Consider the following 17,922-nt stretch of genomic DNA (forward strand, 5'->3'; position numbering starts at 1 on the left):
AAGGTGAGGAGAGTGTGCTTTCCCCTCTCCCCCCAGCTACAGGAGATGCTCTGGGCAATCAGCTGAGCAAGGTGAGTATGTGGTCAGCTGGATAAAATCTGGTGCCTTATTGGCTTATTTAAGTTCAACTGACCTTTACCAAGATTGTGGCGCCCAGCTGATGGATCCATTATGGAGAATTATGTGAAGATGCCAGGATGTAAACCGCACCATGTAAACCATGACCGGGATCCATGATGAGTACAGACCTCAGCAACTGTGACCAGTGAGCCAGTAAGTGTAAAGGGCACTGAATCCTGACATATTGTACGTCTTCTGACAGATATTTCCTGGCCTCTGGGGTGGACATGACTTCAGGGTTCACTCAGACAGCTGATGGTGTCACAAGTGATCTGATGGATCATACATGCATCCAGGAGGTGTCTACTTATACCAGATGACTCATGCTGCATTACCATATCTGAGCATCACTATGCAAACTCCTTCCACAACTGAGGCATCCCCATTGTACTCTATCAAATGATCACATGAGGCCCACTGCTCAATGGGCGGCTAGCTGTTCCAGTGGTGTCCACAGATCATGGCTATCTACTGCATGTAAAGGGACAAAATGAACTTAAACATAATGTGAATGCCAGGCTTAGCCTCACCTAGATACCCCTTGTGAGGACCTTGTCTGGACTGCTTTCACCCAGCCAATGAGACAAGGAGGGGGAAATGGAACACCTGGTCAGTGGGTGTCATCTTCTTCATGGGAGAGGTTGCAATTTACCACTCAAGAGTGAAGATTAACTTCACAGGGATGGTGAATAACCATTATATGCACTGGTGCCTCAGTCACCCTGGTTTCACTGAATAATAATTTTGCATCATGGTGAACTATGGGCCTTGTACGAGCATGCCAAAACTGACAATGGTGGATAAAATTAAATAAGACACGCACATGAAGTACACGCAACACAGTTACTCTTGTCACCTTTCTCAGTGGTCACTTCTCCACCTGTAAGGAGATATAGGGGGTCATTCCGACCTGATCGCTCACTGCAGTTTATCGCAGCGCAGCGATCGGGTCGGAACTGCGCATGCACCGGCACCGCAGTGCACCAGCGCATGCCGGGCCGTCGTTCCCTAGCAATCGCCTCTGCCCGATTAACAGGCAGAGGCGGTCGCTGGGCATGAGGGGGCGGCACAGCGGCATTTGGCCGCCGTTTTGGCGAACGCAGGTGTGGCCGGACCTTGTGGGGAGCAGGCCGCAGCGGCTGCATGACATCATACGCAGCCGCTGTGACCAGGGGCAGCGAAGAGGTTCTCCTGGCCTGCCGCAGGAGCTGTGCTGGCCGGGAGTTACAACTCAAATGCAAAAGCATCGCCGCTGTGCGATGCTTTTGCATTTCTGCGGGGTGGTGGTGGGGGGGGGTGCGGCCCTGACATGTGGGGCGGGCTAGCCCTGTGCTGGGCGTCCCCACGCATGTCTGAGTGCCCTATCGTAGCTGTGCTAAATTTAGCACAGCTATGATCAACTCGGAGTGACCCCCATAGAGCACCCAACTAAACCTACAATTTGCCACCCAGATAGAACAGTAACTATGCAACTAACAGTTGTCAGCACTAAGTTACAACTGGCTCAGTGTGTACAACAATAACAACTGTTATCTCCGGTATGGAATATAGACAACTGCTCCAATCACTGGGCTGAGGAAGCGGATAATGGTGGTCAGTGTAGCCCAGGTATGTGCTTAACCTCTCAGGAGATGTGAGTAGTGTTGCTGGTGGATGCGGTTATGTGACTGTCTGTCTGTCACAATACCAGTGCCGACATCCCAAATAGTGACTAGCCTGCCTGTCGACATGCCGACCAACGGGGACTATTCCCAGTCATAGGTGTCCATGGACATGGAACCTGTGGTGAGCACAGAGAGCCACCAAGCCTGCTGCATGGTGAGCATAGCGAGCCAGCAAGGGGCTTTGTTGCACTAGCCCGTCCCCTGCCGGCCATCTGACAGACGGGATTCTGGCATTGGTATGGTGACTGGTGGTTTCCCAACTGCCGGTCACCCGATATCATTCCATTGCTGGAAGCACTAAGCGCATGCTAAGAATTGTGAAGGCAGCAAGATAAGATGGGGAGGTGGATGTCATTGTCCACCTAGGGACAAACCACCTGGCTAATGCTGAACTCATGGCCATAAAAGATGAATTTAGGAAGTTAGGGACTGCTCTGAAGCGGGTGGCACCACTGTGACTTTTTTGGAAGTATTCCTAGTACACAGAGGGGAAGACCGAACTCATTGCATTAGAAACATCAATGTTTGGCTAAGGATATGGTGCAATGAGGAGAGATTTGGATTTATAGGCCATAGTCACACCATCTGGCAAGATAGGAGCTTATACAAAAGTGACGGCCTACACCCATCTTCAGGGGGAACGAGAATACTAACTGAACAGTTAGGATGCTTCATCAAGAACTATTTAAGGGGACTGTGAACCAAATAGGAATAAAGCAATCTGCTCCCCCAACACAGAGGTATTGTTTCTGTAGGCAAAGGGAATAGGAAGCATATCCACAGAAACATAAGATAATTCAGATCAAAACCACATAAACATAGGTAGAGAGATGAACATAGCTAGGAACAGGAAAAGTGCAAACAAAACTCTAAAAGCTATGTGTACAAATGCTAGCAAAAAAGATGACTTTTAGGAAATATAAGCAGACACAAAATAATAAAGACAAAGAGATATATCTTTTTAAACAGAAGGAGACTAAGGTGGTAATCAGATGTACAAAGCCACACACTGAGGAGAAAATGGCCCAGTCAGTGGGTAAAGGAGGCAAAACTTTTTTTTAGGTATATAACTGAAAGGAGAAAAACAAAAGGCGGAATAATAAAACTAAAGACGGACACTGGGAGTCTTGTTGAAGGAAACAATGTAATAGCAGATCATCTTAATAATTATTTTTGTTCAGTATTCACTACTGAAAGAGAGGGGGGCCACAGTAAAGTTCAAGGGATATTCAGGAAAATGAAACAATTACATTTACAGAGGAGAAGGTCCTAACAGAACTCTCAAAGCTGAAGGTGGACAAATCTATGGGGCCAGATGGGTTATATATCCAAGAATACTAAAATAGCTTAAAGAGGTGCTGGTAGCAACATTGACAGCATTATTCAACCAGTCATTAGCTACAGGAGTAATTCCAGAGGACTGGAAAAGAGCAAATGTAGTCCCACTGCACAAAAGTGGAAGCAAGGAAGAGTCAAACAACTACAGACCAGTGTGTCTTACATCAGTAGCAGGGAAATTGATGGAAACACTCTTAAAAGAAAGAGTTGCAGATTACTGTATCTCAAATCCAGCAATTTGCAGGATCCCAAACAGCATGTATTCACTGGGGGGAGATCATGTTAAACAAACTTTATTGACTTTTTTGACTGTGTGATTAAAGTGTTGGATAAAGGTGGAGCAGTAGATATAGCTTATCTAGACTTTAGTAAGGCTTTTGATACTGTTCCACATCGCAGACTGTTAAATAAACTTGAAATATTGGGATTGGAAACTAAGATGGTGAATGGATAAGATCTTGGTTGCAGGATAGAGAACAGAGAGTTGTAGTAAATGGAGTGCATTTACAGGAGGGAAATGTTACCAGTGGAGTACTCCAGGGATCTATACTTGGACAAGTGCTTTTTAATATCTTTATTGGTGACATTCCAAATGGCATTAAAGGGAAAGTGTGACTTTTTGCAGATGACACAAAGGTATGCAACAGGGTAGACATACCAGGTGGGGTAAAACAAATGATTGAGGTTCGAGGTAGACAAAAGGAATTGTCAAAAGTGTCCCAATTACAGTTTAATGCCAAAAATAGCAAAATCATGCACTTTGGTCTCAAAAATCCAAAGGCTAAATATAGTATTAATGGCACTATACTGGAAACTACTGAGGAGGAATGGGATCTAGAAGTCACTTTTTCAGGTGACCTAAAGGATAAATATAGTATTAATGGCACTATACTGGGAACTAGTGAGGAGGACAGGGATCTAGGATTCACAATTTCAGGTGACATAAAGGATAAATATAGTATTAATGGCACTATACTGGAAACTACTGAGTAGGAAAGGGATCTAGTAGTCACTATTTCAGGTGACATAAAGGATAAATATAGTATTAATGGCAGTATACTGGAAACTACTGAGGAGGAAAGGGATCTAGGAATCACTATTTCAGGTGACATAAAGGACAAATATAGTATTAATGGCACTCTACTGTAACTACTGAGGAGGAAAGGGATCTAGGAGTCACTATTTCAGGTGACATAAAGGATAAATATAGTATTAATGGCACTATACTGGGAACTACTGAGGAGGAAAGGGATCTAGGAGTCACTATTTCAGGTGACATAAAGGATAAATATAGTTAATGGCACTATACTAGAGACTACTGAGGAGGAAATGGATCTAGGAGTCACTATCTCAGGTGACATAAAGGATAAATATAGTATTAATGGCACTATACTGGGAACTACTGAGTAGGAAAGGGATCTAGGAGTCACTATTTCAGGTGACATAAAGGATAAATATAGTATTAATGGCACTATACTGGAAACTACTGAGGAGGAAAGGGATCTAGGAGTCACTATTTCATGTGACATAAAGGATAAATATAGTATTAATGGCACTATACTGGAAACTACTGAGGAGGAAAGGGATCTAGGAGTCACTATTTCAGGTGACATAAAGGATAAATATAGTATTAAAGACACTCTACTGGAAACTACTGAGGAGGAAAGGGATCTAGGAGTCACTATTTCAGGTGACATAAAAGATAAATATAGTTTTAATGGCACTATACTAGAGACTACTGAGGAGGAAAGGGATCTAGGAGTCACAATCTCAGGTGACATAAAGGCTAAATATAGTATTAAAGACACTATACTGGAAACTACTGAGGAGGAAAGGGTTCTAGGAGTCACTATCTCAGGTGACATAAAGGATAAATATAGTATTAATGGCACTATACTGGAAACTACTGAGGATGAAAGGGATCTAGGAGTCACCATCTCAGGTGACATAAAGGATAAATATAGTATTCATGGCACTATACTGAAAACTAAATAATGAGAAGGAAAGGGATCTAGGAATCACTATTTCAGGTGACATAAAATAAAGGATAAATATAGTATTAATGGCACTATACTGGAAACTACTGAGGAGGAATGGGATCTAGAAGTCACTCTTTCAGGTGACATAAAGGATAAATATAGTATTAATGGCACTATACTGGGAACTAGTGAGGAGGAGAGGGATCTAGGATTCACAATTTCAGGTGACATAAAGGACAAATATAGTATTATTGGCACTCTACTGTAACTACTGAGGAGGAAAGGGATCTAGGAGTCACTATTTCAGGTGACATAAAGGATAAATATAGTATTAATGGCACTATACTGAAAACTACTGAGGAGGAAAGGGATCTAGGAGTCACTATTTCAGGTGACATAAAGGATAAATATAGTTTTAATGGCACTATACTAGAGACTACTGAGGAGGAAAGGGATCTAGGAGTCACTATCTCAGGTGACATAAAGGATAAATATAGTATTAATGGCACTATACTGGGAACTACTGAGTAGGAAAGGGATCTAGTAGTCACTATTTCAGGTGACATAAAGGATAAATATAGTATTAATGGCACTATACTGGTAACTACTAAGGAGGAGAGGGATCTAGGAGTCACTATCTCAGGTGACATAAAGGATAAATATAGGATTAATGGCACTATACTGGAAACTACTGAGGAGGAAAGGGATCTAGGAGTCACTATTTCATGTGACATAAAGGATAAATATAGTATTAATGGCACTATACTGGAAACTACTGAGGAGGAAAGGGATCTAGGAGTCACTATTTCAGGTGACATAAAGGATAAATATAGTATTAATGGCACTATACTGGGAACTACGGAGGAGTAAAGGGATCTAGGAGACACTATCTCAGGTGACATAAAGGATAAATATAGTATTACTGGCACTATACTGGAAACTACTGAGGAGGAAAGGGATCTAGGAGTCACAATCTCAGGTGACATAAAGGATAAATATAGTATTAATGGCACTGTACTGTAACTACTGAGTAGGAAAGGGATCTAGGAGTCACTATTTCAGGTGACATAAAGGATAAATATAGTATTAATGGCACTATACTGGAAACTGCTGAGGAGGAAAGGGATCTAGGAGTCACTATCTCAGGTGATATAAAGGATAAATATAGTTTTAATGGCACTATACTGGGAACTACTGAGGAGGAAAGGGATCTAGGAGTCACTATTTCAGGTGACATAAAGGATAAATATAGTTTTAATGGCACTATACTGGAAACTACAGAGGAGGAAAGGGATAGTATTAATGGCACTATACTGGGGACTACTGAGGAGGAAAGGGATCTAGGAGACACTATCTCAGGTGACATAAAGGATAAATATAGTATTAATGGCACTATACTGGAAACTACAGAGGAGGAAAGGGATAGTATTAATGGCACTATACTGGGGACTACTGAGGAGGAAAGGGATTTAGGAGTCACTATTTCAGGTGACATGAAGGATAAATATAGTATTAATGGCACTATATGGAAACTACTGAGGAGGAAAGGGATCTAGGAGTCACTATTTCAGGTGACATGAAGGATAAATATAGTATTAATGGCGCTATACTGGAAACTACTGAGGAGGAAAGGGATCTAGGAGTCACTATTTCAGGTGACATAAATGATAAATATAGTATTAATGGCACTATACTGGAAACTACTGAGGAGGAAAGGGATCTAGGAGTCACTATCTCAGGTGACATAAAGGATAAATATAGTATTAATGGCACTATACTGGAAACTACTGAGGAGAAAAGGGATCTAGGAGTCACTATTTCAGGTGACATAAAGGATAAATATAGTATTAATGGCACTATACTGGAAACTACTGAGGAAGAAAGGGATCTAGGAGTCACTATTTCAGGTGACATAAAGGATAAATATAATATTAATGGCACTATACTGGAACTACTGAGGAGGAAAGGGATCTAGGAGTCACTATCTCAGGTGATATAAAGGATAAATATAGTATTAATGGCACTATATTGGGAACTACTGAGGAGGAAAGGGATCTAGGAGTCACTATTTCAGGTGACATAAAGGATAAATATAGTATTAATGGCACTATACTGGAAACTACTGAGGAGGAAAGGGATCTAGGAGTCACTATCTCAGGTGACATTAAGGATAAATATAGTATTAATGGCACTATACTGGAAACTACTGAGGAGAAAAGGGATCTAGGAGTCACTATCTCAGGTGACATAAAGGATAAATATAGTATTAATGGCATTATACTGGAAACTACTGAGGAGGAAAGGGATAGTATTAATGGCACTATACTGGGGACTACTGTGGAGGAAAGGGATTTAGGAGTCACTATTTCAGGTGATATAAAAGATACATATAGTATTATTAATGGCAGTATACTGGAAACTACTGAGGAGGAAAGGGATCTAGGAATCACTATTTCAGGTGACATAAAGGACAAATATAGTATTAATGGCACTCTACTGTAACTACTGAGGAGGAAAGGGATCTAGGAGTCACTATTTCAGGTGACAAAGGATAAATAAAGTTTTAATGGCACTATACTAGAGACTACTGAGGAGGAAAGGGATCTAGGAGTCACTATCTCAGGTGACATAAAGGATAAATATAGTATTAATGGTACTCTGCTGTAACTACTGAGGAGGAAAAGGATCTAGGAGTCACTATTTCAGGTGACATAAAGGATAAATATAGTATTAATGGCACTATACTGCTAACTACTGAGTAGGAAAGAGATCTAGGAGTCACTATTTCAGGTGACATAAAGGATAAATATAGTATTAATGGCACTATACTGGAAACTACTGAGGAGAAAAGGGATCTAGGAGTCACTATTTCAGGTGACATAAAGGATAAATATAGTATTAATGGCACTATACTGGAAACTACTGAGGAAGAAAGGGATCTAGGAGTCACTATTTCAGGTGACATAAAGGATAAATATAATATTAATGGCACTATACTGGAACTACTGAGGAGGAAAGGGATCTAGGAGTCACTATCTCAGGTGATATAAAGGATAAATATAGTATTAATGGCACTATATTGGGAACTACTGAGGAGGAAAGGGATCTAGGAGTCACTATTTCAGGTGACATAAAGGATAAATATAGTATTAATGGCACTATACTGGAAACTACTGAGGAGGAAAGGGATCTAGGAGTCACTATCTCAGGTGACATAAAGGATAAATATAGTATTAATGGCACTATACTGGAAACTACTGAGGAGAAAAGGGATCTAGGAGTCACTATTTCAGGTGACATAAAGGATAAATATAGTATTAATGGCACTATACTGGAAACTACTGAGGAGGAAAGGGATCTAGGAGTCACTATCTCAGGAGACATAAAGGATAAATATAGTATTAATGGCACTATACTGGAACTACTGAGGAGGAAAGGGATCTAGGAGTCACTATTTCAGGTGACATAAAGGATAAATATAGTATTAATGGCACTATACTGGGGACTACTGAGGAGGAAAGGGATTTAGGAGTCACTATTTCAGGTGACATAAAGGATAAATATAGTATTAATGGCACTATACTGGAACTACTGAGGAGGAAAGGGATCTAGGATTCACTATTTCAGGTGACATAAAGGATAAATATAGTATTAATGGCACTATACTGGGGACTACTGAGGAGGAAAGGGATCTAGGAGTCACTATTTCAGGTGACATGAAGGATACATATAGTATTAATGGCACTATATGGAAACTACTGAGGAGGAAAGGGATCTAGGAGTCACTATGAGCGGGTTCGGTTCTCAGAGAACCAAACCCCCCCGAACTTCACTGTCCAAGCTCGGATCCGAGTCTGGCCCAGGACTTCCCACCAGTCTCCGAAACCTGCTTTAGGATTCTCATGGGTTTTAGGTTCCATATAAACAGCCGCGCATCACCGCCATTTTCAATCTGGACTTGTAGATAGAGAGAGACAGACCTCTGTCTCTCTGTGGAGGTGGCGTCGGGTGGGGTCAGTGTTTGCTCTGTAGGGGTACTGTTGTTGTCACTGTGGAGTTCCTGGCTGTCACTTGCTGTTAGGGGTACTGCAGCTGTACATGGGTGTTTCTGTCCTGGCTGTCACTGTGTTGTACAAGGGGCAGGGGCACTATCCTCCTGTATGCTGTGAAAATACAGGGGTGCTGGCCCTATCTTGTAGTGCTGTCGTTAAAATAAAAGTACACTTGCCCTGCATGCTGTAGAAATTCAGGGGTGCTCTTGTTAAAATAAAAATACACTTGCCATGTATGCTGTAAAAGTACAGGGTTGCTGCTGTTAAAATAAAAGTATACTGGTCCTGTATGCTGTAAAAATACAGGGGTGCTCTTGTTAACATAAAAGTACACTGGTCCTGTATCCTCTTGTTAAAATCAAAGTACACTGGCCCTGTCTTGTATGCTGTAAAATACAAGGGTGCTGCTGTTAAAATAAAGGTGCACTGGTGCTATATGCTGTATAAAAACAGGGGTGCTCTTGTTAAAATAAAAGTACACTGGCCCTGTATGCTGTAAAAATTCTGGGGTGCTCTTGTTAAAATAAAGTACACTAGCCCTGTCTTGTATGCTGTAAAAATACATGGGTGCTGCTGTTAAAATAAAAGTACACTGGTCCTATATGCTGTAAAAATACAGGGACACTTTTGTTAAAATAAAAGTACACTGGTCCTGCATGCTTAAAAATACAGGGGCACTCTTGTTAACATAAAAGTACACTGGTCCTGTATGCTGTAAAAATACAGGGGCGCTGTTGTTAAAATAAAAGTACACTGGTCCTGTATGCTGTAAAAATACAGGGTCGCTGTGAAAATAAAGGGGCCCTGTTCTGTGTGCTGCAGTAATAAGGGGTGCTGTCCTATGAAATTTGGAGGGGAAAAAAGTTGAAGATCAGGAACCACTTCCAGTTCCTAGTACTAGTGCTGAAGTTGCTGCTGCCACCAGTCATGACGTTGACGATGCAATTCCATCAACATCGTCTGCTAAGGCAGATGCCCAATGTCATAGAGGGTATGTAAAATCCAAGAAGCAAAAATTAATAATCAGAAAAAATGTTTTTCTGATGAGAAACGTAAAATTGGCAATATGCCATTCAGTACACGAAGTGGCATGGAAAAGCCAAGGCCTTGGCCTATATTCATGACTGGTGGCTCAGCTTCTCATAAGGATGGAAGCCCTCCTCCCTCTCAAAAAAAAAATAAGCTTGTTAAAGCACAGGAAAAAACAACTGTGTCCAGAGATATCACAAATCCCCAAGGAGAGTTCAAGTGTGTCCACGGTTGCGATGTCTAGGCCTGACCCTCCCAAGACTGTATGGAAAGAGGAGGATCCTACCACCATTTCCACGCTTCCTGCAAGTTCTGGGAGGAGCATCGCCAGCCAAGTTGCTGATACTGAGATTGAGGATGTCACTGTAGAAGTACACCAGGATGAGGAGGATATTGGTGTAGCTGGCGCTGAGGAGGAAGTTGACGATGAGGATTCTTATGGTGATATGGTCTGTTTGAATAAGGCACCAGTGGAGACAGCTGTTGTCCGTGGGATAAAAAGCCCATTGTCATGCCTGGGCAAAATACCAAAAAAGCCCCAACAATGTGTCAAGCCATGTGTTGCCTTTGTCAAACCATAATAAGTAGGGGTAAGGATGTTATCCACATAGGAACGTCCTCCCTTATACTGTACGTCACCTGCAGCACATTCATCAGAAGTCATGGTCAAAATCAGAAACTTTGGGTAAGAGCATAAGCAGTCCACTGACACCTAAATCCCTTCTTCCTGTTGTACCCAAGCTCCTGCAATCCACACCACCAACTCCCTCAATGTCAATTTCCTCCTCAGTCAGGAATGTAAGTAGTCCTGCAGGCCATGTCACTGGCATGACTGACGAGTCCTCTCTTAACCAGGATTCCTCCAGAGGATCCTTGAGTGGTACGCCTACTGCCGCTGCTGCTGCTGTTGTTGCTGCTGGGAGTTGATTGTCATCCCAGAGAGGAAGTCGGAAGACCACTTGTACTACTTTAATGAAGCAATTGACTGTCCAACAGTACCTTGCGAATGACTGTCCAACAGTACCTTGCGAGGAATATGAAATATGACAGCAGTCACCCTGTTGCAAAGCGGATTACTGAGGCCAAAACAACTATGCTGGTATTAGACGTGCATCCGGTATCTACCATTAGTGCAGTGGGATTTAGACAGTTGATGAAGGTAGGCCACTTTCGACATTCAGCTACTGCGCACCGAAGACTGGAGCGCCAGCAAACACTCCTGAACATGCCCTGCCATCACCTGAAGCAAGAGGTAGTAATGAGATGAAATTCAACCCTCTATATGCTTCAGAGGACGGAGGAGCAGCAAAAGGCCATTCAAGCCTATACATCCACCTATGATATAGGCAAAGGAGGGGAATGCACATGACTCAAGTGCAGTGGAGAATGATTTCCATGTTGTGCAAGGTTCTCCAACCCTTTGAACTTGCCACACGTGAAGTCAGTTCAGACACTGCCAGCCTGAGTCAGGTCATTCCCCTCATCAGCCTTTTGCAGAATCAGCTGGAGAAATTGAAGGAGGAGCTAAGATAGAGAGATTACACTAAGTGTGTGGGACTTGTGGATGGAGCCCTTCATTCGCTTTGCAAGGATTCCAGGGTGGTCAATCTGTTGAAATCAGAGCACTACATTTTGGCCACCATGCTCGATCCTAGGTTTAAAGCCTATGTTGAATATTTCTTTCCAGTGGACACAAGTGTGCAGAGGTGCAATCACCTGCTGGTGAGAAAATCGTCAACTCAGGCGGATCGTGACCATTGAACAGCTCCTCCTTCATTTTCCTCCGCAACTGGGGCTGCGAGGAAAAGGATAAGATTTCCTAGCCCACCCGCTGGCGGTGATGCAGGGCAGTCAGGAGCAAGTGTTGACATCTGGTCCGGACTGAAGGACCTGACAGCAATAACTGACTTGTCTACTGTCACTGCATATGAGTATGTCACCATTGAAAGAATGGTGGAGGATTATATGAGTGACAGCATCCAAGTAGGCATGTCAGACGGTCCGTACGTATACTGGCAGGAAAAAGAGGCAATTTGGAAGCCCTTGCACAAACTGGCTTTATTTTAGCTAAGTTGCCCCCCCCCCCCCCCTCCAGTGTGTACTCCGAAAGAGTGTTTAGTGCAGCCGGTAACCTTGTCAGCGATCGGCGTAGGAGGTTACTTCCTCAAAATGTGGAGAAGATGATCTTCACCAAAATGAATTCTAAATTACTCCAGGAAGGCCTTTACCAGCAATTGCCTCCAGAAAGTACACAGGGACCTGTGATGGTGGATTCCAGTAGGGACGTATTAATACTCTGTGAGGATGTACACACTGAAAGGGGTGAGGAATCGGAGTATGAAGATGACATCTTGCCTCTGTAGAGCCAGTTTTTGGTGGTGGCCCAAACAAACCAATCATTTCAGCCACAGTCGTGTGGCAGACCCTGTCGCTGTAATGCTTGAGTTGTTAAATTGTGCATGTCCTGTTTATACAACATAAGGGTAGATGGGAGGGCCCAAGGACATTTCCATCTTGCACCTCTTATTTTCTTTGTATTATGTGCTCTTTGGAGCATTTTTTGGGCATAGTTTGTAAAACAGCCATCCTGTCTGCCACTGCAGTGCCACTTCTACATGGGCCAGGTGTTTGTGCCGCCCACTTGTGTTTCTTAGTTTAGTCATCCAGCGACCTCTGAGCAACCTTTTGGCCTAAAACCAATATTGTGAGGTGTTCAGAATAGACTGGAGATGAGTGGAAATAAATGTTGTTGAGGTTAATAATACTGTAGGATCAAAATTACCCCCAAATTCTGTGATTTTAGCTTTTTTTATGGTCTTTTTAAAAAAAAACATCAAGATCCAAAACCAAAACCCGAAAGGGTGGTTTTGGCAAAACCAATCCAGATCTAAAACACGTGCGGAGATCCAGACCCAAAACCAAAACACAAAACCTGAAAATTGTCCGCCGCATATCTCTATCTAAAATGGTGCATGGCCTACATCACCAAACAAACCCAGAAAGACTAAAAAATCTCAATATGTATAGTTTGGAGCAGAGAAGGGAAAGAGAGGACATGATAGAGACTGTCACATATATCAGGGGTTTTACCAAGGTCCAAGAGGGAAACATTCTCCAAATGAAGAGAAGTAATAGGACACGAGGACATGCACTGAGGCTGGAGGGGGGGGGGGGGGGTTCAGGGGAAGTTTGAGGAAAAATGCCTTCACAGAAAAAGTAGTGCAGAAGTGGAATAGCCTCCCATCAGAGGTGGTAGAAGCTAAGACAGTATAGCAATGTAAACATGCATGGGATAGACATAAGGATATCCTTACAAAGAAATAAGGATCAAATAAGGTTTGAGATAAAAATATGGTAAAAAAAGGGGCAGACTAGATGGGCCAAGTGGTTCTTATCTGCCGTCATATTCTATGTTTCTCTGTAACTCCTGCTCACCAGCTACGCTCTAATCTCCTCCCTGGGCTCTCTTCCCTCCTGTTCTTATCCCCTATGCTCACCAGCTATGCTCTAACCTCCTCACTGGGCTCTCTTCCCTCCTGTTCTTATCCCCTATGCTCACCAGCTGCACTGTAACCTCCTCCATGGGCTCTCTTCCCTTCTGTTCTCATCACCTATGCTCACCAGCTACTCTCTAACCTCCTCCCTGGGCTCTCTTCCCTCCTGTTCTCATCACCTATGCTCACCAGCTATGCTCTAACCTCCTCCCTGGGCTCTCTGCCCTCCTGTTATCATCACCTATGCTCACCAGCTACGCTCTAACCTCCTCCCTGGGCTCTCTTCCCTCCTGTTCTCATCACCTATGCTCACCAGCTACGCTCTAACCTCCTCCCTGGGCTCTCTGCCCTCCTGTTCTCATCGACTATGCTCACCAGCTACGCTCTAACCTCCTCCCTGGGCTCTATTCCCTCCTGTTCTCATCACCTATGCTCACCAGCTACGCTCTTACCTCCTCCATGGGCTCTCTTCCCTCCTGTTCTCATCACCTATGCTCACCAGCTACGCTCTTACCTCCTCCCTGGGCTCTCTTCCCTCCTGTTCTCATCACCTGTGCTCAACAGCTACGCTCTAACCTCCTCCCTGGGCTCTCTTCCCTCCTATTCTCATCACCTGTGCTCACCAGCTACGCTCTAACCTCCTCCCTGGGCTCTCTTCCCTCCTGTTCTCATCACCTATGCTCACCAGCTATGCTCTAACCTCCTCCCTGGGCTCTCTTCCCTCCTGTTCTCATCACCTATGCTCACCAGCTACGCTCTAACCTCCTCCCTGGGCTCTCTTCCCTCCTATTCTCATCACCTATGCTCACCAGCTGCGCTCTTACCTCCTCCCTGGGCTCTCTTCCCTCCTGTTCTCATCACCTATGCTCACCAGCTACGCTCTAACCTCCTCCCTGGGCTCTCTTCCCTCCTATTCTCATCACCTGTGCTCACCAGCTACGCTCTAACCTCCTCCCTGGGCTCTCTTCCCTCCTGTTCTCATCACCTATGCTCACCAGCTATGCTCTAACCTCCTCCCTGGGCTCTCTTCCCTCCTGTTCTCATCACCTATGCTCACCAGCTACGCTCTAACCTCCTCCCTGGGCTCTCTTCCCTCCTATTCTCATCACCTATGCTCACCAGCTGCGCTCTTACCTCCTCCCTGGGCTCTCTTCCCTCCTATTCTCATCACCTATGCTCACCAGCTACGCTCTAACCTCCTCCCTGGGCTCTCTTCCCTCCTATTCTCATCACCTATGCTCACCAGCTGCGCTATTACCTCCTCCCTGGGCTCTCTTCCCTCCTGTTCTCATCACCTATGCTCACCAGCTACGCTCTAACCTCCTCCCTGGGCTCTCTTCCTTCCTGTTCTCATCACCTATGCTCACCAGCTACGCTCTAACCTCCTCCCTGGGCTCTCTTCCCTCCTGTTCTCATCACCTATGCTCACCATCTACGCTCTTACCTCCTCCCTGGGCTCTCTTCCCTCCTATTCTCATCACCTATGCTCACCAGCTACGCTCTAACCTCCTCCCTGGGCTCTCTTCCCTCCTGTTCTCATCACCTATGCTCACCAGATACGCTCTTACCTCCTCCATGTGCTCTCTTCCCTCCTGTTCTCATCACCTATGCTCAACAGCTACCCTCTAACCTCCTCCCTGGGCTCTCTTCCCTCCTTTTCTCATCACCTGTGCTCACCAGCTACGCTCTAACTCCTCCCTGGGCTCTCTTCCCTCCTGTTCTCATCACCTATGCTCACCAGCTACGCTCTAACCTCCTCCCTGGGCTCTCTTCCCTCCTGTTCTCATCACCTATGCTCACCAGCTACGCTCTAACCTCCTCCCTGGGCTCTCTTCCCTCCTGTTCTCATCACCTATGCTCACTAGCTACGCTCTAACCTCCTCCCTGGGCTCTCTTCCCTCCTGTTCTCATCACTTATGCTCACCAGCTGCACTGTAACCTCCTCCCTGGGCTCTCTTCCCTCCTGTTCTCATCACCTATGCTCACCAGCTATGCTCTAACCTCCTCCCTGGGCTCTCTTCCCTCCTGTTCTCATCACCTATGCTCACCAGCTATGCTCTAACCTCCTCCCTGGGCTCTCTTCCCTCCTGTTCTCATCACCTATGCTCACCAGCTATGCTCTAACCTCCTCCCTGGGCTCTCTTCCCTCCTATTCTCATCACCTATGCTCACCAGCTGCGCTCTTACCTCCTCCCTGGGCTCTCTTCCCTCCTATTCTCATCACCTATGCTCACCAGCTACGCTTTAACCTCCTCCCTGGGCTCTCTTCCCTCCTATTCTCATCACCTATGCTCACCAGCTTCGCTCTTACCTCCTCCCTGGGCTCTCTTCCCTCCTGTTCTCATCACCTATACTCACCAGCTACGCTCTAACCTCCTCCCTTGGCTCTCTTCCCTCCTGTTCTCATCACCTATGCTCACCAGCTACGCTCTAACCTCCTCCCTGGGCTCTCTTCCCTCCTGTTCTCATCACCTATGCTCACCAGCTACGCTCTAACCTCCTCCCTGGAATCTCTTCCCTCCTATTCTCATCACCTATGCTCACCAGCTATGCTCTAACCTCCTCACTGGGCTCTCTTTCCTCTTGTTCTCATCACCTATGCTCACCAGATATGCTCTTACCTCCTCCCTGGGCTCTCTTCCCTCCTGTTCTCATCACCTATGCTCACCAGCTACGCTCTAACCTCCTCCCTGGGCTCTCTTCCCTCCTATTCTCATCACCTATGCTCACCAGCTGCGCTCTTACCTCCTCCCTGGGCTCTCTTCCCTCCTGTTCTCATCACCTATGCTCACCAGCTACGCTCTAACCTCCTCCCTGGGCTCTCTTCCCTCCTATTCTCATCACCTGTGCTCACCAGCTACGCTCTAACCTCCTCCCTGGGCTCTCTTCCCTCCTGTTCTCATCACCTATGCTCACCAGCTATGCTCTAACCTCCTCCCTGGGCTCTCTTCCCTCCTGTTCTCATCACCTATGCTCACCAGCTACGCTCTAACCTCCTCCCTGGGCTCTCTTCCCTCCTATTCTCATCACCTATGCTCACCAGCTGCGCTCTTACCTCCTCCCTGGGCTCTCTTCCCTCCTATTCTCATCACCTATGCTCACCAGCTTCGCTCTAACCTCCTCCCTGGGCTCTCTTCCCTCCTATTCTCATCACCTATGCTCACCAGCTGCGCTATTACCTCCTCCCTGGGCTCTCTTCCCTCCTGTTCTCATCACCTATGCTCACCAGCTACGCTCTTACCTCCTCCCTGGGCTCTCTTCCTTCCTGTTCTCATCACCTATGCTCACCAGCTACGCTCTAACCTCCTCCCTGGGCTCTCTTCCCTCCTGTTCTCATCACCTATGCTCACCATCTACGCTCTTACCTCCTCCCTGGGCTCTCTTCCCTCCTATTCTCATCACCTATGCTCACCAGCTACGCTCTAACCTCCTCCCTGGGCTCTCTTCCCTCCTGTTCTCATCACCTATGCTCACCAGATACGCTCTTACCTCCTCCATGTGCTCTCTTCCCTCCTGTTCTCATCACCTATGCTCAACAGCTACCCTCTAACCTCCTCCCTGGGCTCTCTTCCCTCCTTTTCTCATCACCTGTGCTCACCAGCTACGCTCTAACTCCTCCCTGGGCTCTCTTCCCTCCTGTTCTCATCACCTATGCTCACCAGCTACGCTCTAACCTCCTCCCTGGGCTCTCTTCCCTCCTGTTCTCATCACCTATGCTCACCAGCTACGCTCTAACCTCCTCCCTGGGCTCTCTTCCCTCCTGTTCTCATCACCTATGCTCACTAGCTACGCTCTAACCTCCTCCCTGGGCTCTCTTCCCTCCTGTTCTCATCACTTATGCTCACCAGCTGCACTGTAACCTCCTCCCTGGGCTCTCTTCCCTCCTGTTCTCATCACCTATGCTCACCAGCTATGCTCTAACCTCCTCCCTGGGCTCTCTTCCCTCCTGTTCTCATCACCTATGCTCACCAGCTATGCTCTAACCTCCTCCCTGGGCTCTCTTCCCTCCTGTTCTCATCACCTATGCTCACCAGCTATGCTCTAACCTCCTCCCTGGGCTCTCTTCCCTCCTATTCTCATCACCTATGCTCACCAGCTGCGCTCTTACCTCCTCCCTGGGCTCTCTTCCTTCCTATTCTCATCACCTATGCTCACCAGCTACGCTTTAACCTCCTCCCTGGGCTCTCTTCCCTCCTATTCTCATCACCTATGCTCACCAGCTTCGCTCTTACCTCCTCCCTGGGCT

General features: G+C 45.6%; 1 protein-coding gene across 1 annotated transcript in view; it reads left to right on the top strand.

Moving 5' to 3' along the window:
- Window positions 1-17,922, top strand: part of LOC134988793 (transient receptor potential cation channel subfamily M member 2-like) — a 734,670-nt gene that overhangs the window by 180,398 nt on the left and 536,350 nt on the right. The gene's annotated exons all lie outside the window — the stretch shown is intronic.

This window comes from Pseudophryne corroboree, chromosome 2 (assembly GCF_028390025.1).
Source record: "Pseudophryne corroboree isolate aPseCor3 chromosome 2, aPseCor3.hap2, whole genome shotgun sequence".
Lineage (NCBI taxonomy): Eukaryota > Metazoa > Chordata > Amphibia > Anura > Myobatrachidae > Pseudophryne > Pseudophryne corroboree.